The sequence below is a fragment of the Lipotes vexillifer genome, unplaced genomic scaffold, assembly GCF_000442215.2.
Source record: "Lipotes vexillifer unplaced genomic scaffold, Lipotes_vexillifer_v1.1 scaffold690, whole genome shotgun sequence".
NCBI lineage: Eukaryota > Metazoa > Chordata > Mammalia > Artiodactyla > Lipotidae > Lipotes > Lipotes vexillifer.
The window spans coordinates 4,484,631-4,486,171 of record NW_006798376.1 but is presented as its reverse complement, the minus strand read 5'-3'; positions in this window follow the sequence as shown (position 1 = coordinate 4,486,171).

The window sequence follows — 1,541 nt, the reverse complement described above, 5'->3', positions numbered from 1 at the left end:
TCCTGCTGGACAGTGACTAAGATTATTGTACCTTTTTTCTTTGTTTTCATAGAGCTGTATATTTATATCGAAGGAAACGTTATTTATGCTTGAAAAAAAGTAAAAAAAAGGACATAAACCAAACAAGTACTGGCTTCTGGCATTTTCACTGGCATTTTGACTGATAGAAACTGGAATGAGAAGAGGGAGCTGGGATGGCAGGTGCTCGTCAGAGTCTGCATCAGCCCAGCTGTGGAAAGAGGAATCTGGTGGTGGCAGGTTTGGGGGAGGTGAAGCTTGTAGGAAAGGAGGTCAGAGAAGGGATCTGTTTGTTGGTTTGGGTCTAGAGATTTCACAGAGGGAAAAACACTGTTGTTCTGCATGTGTTTTAGTTGATTTCTGTGTAACAGAAAACTGATAAAACTTACTCTGTAAAGTTTTACTGAGAGATTAACACTGGGCCACCATTGCATTATTTGGGGGGGAAAGGGCGGTGTTGGGGGATGAATAGAATTAGTGAAGTGCCTTGCTTTGCAAAACTGGTAAAGTCAAGTGTGTGCTTTAAAGGGGCTGATAGGTAGGGGAGGGATTATGAGTGAGCCCCCCCTTTTCATAAAGCCATCTAATACAAATGACCGTCACACATTGTCTCTGCAATCTGAGATTTTTGTATGTTCACTTTTCTTTCTGAAGACGTACATGCAAACTGCATACTCGTTTCTCAAAGAAAGAAAAAAGTGAAATTTGGCCCTAGATCCCTAGTTCCTCACCTGCAAAAGGAGATTGATTGTGTCCCAGATGTTCTCATAGATTACTTGTGACAGTAAATGTGCCTGTAACTGACTGCACACCTGTCACCCATCATGTACCCCATTCTGCTGCTGCATAATTGTTTTAATTTTATCTTTGGAACACCATTTAGATAGGGTAAAGTTAAAAAATCAAGACACTTTAGACAAAAGATCTAAAGAAAGGCAGCTTTGCATGGAATTCTAGGCTCATAATATATGCACCAAACTATCTTGTTTAAACATGAAAAAAATCCATCTAAAGACTTGATATCCATACTCTGCCAAATGAACCTCCCTAGAAATATGTTGCGGTGCTCCAAACCTTTGCAAGACGCAATCAGAGTGCCCGGCTGCCCCTCTGATTTTCTCACATTCCCTCCCAATGGGCGTGCCCTCTTGGCTTCTGCTGAAGTCACCTCCTCCTCTGTCCGCAGCAGGACCATGCTGGGACTTAAAGATTATATCAAGAATAAAAAGTGAAATTCACAAGCGCAGGTAGTGAGGGGAAAATGCCTCACTGGAGGTAGCATGTTAGTATCATGAGCCAAACGGTGAGCAGAGAAAGAAAAGGATGAACAGGCTGGTGTAGAATATACACTATTAGTTGCTTTGAGCAGCTTTAGGCATCCAAAAGCAGTCTGCAAATCTTGGATAATGGCAATTTGTTACAGCTCCCTCCCAGAGAATTTTTGAAATGGGTCATAATGCCTCACTGTGTAAGGGAATTTCCCATTTAGGACAAATTGTACACTTGGGAATTACTTGGGTTCA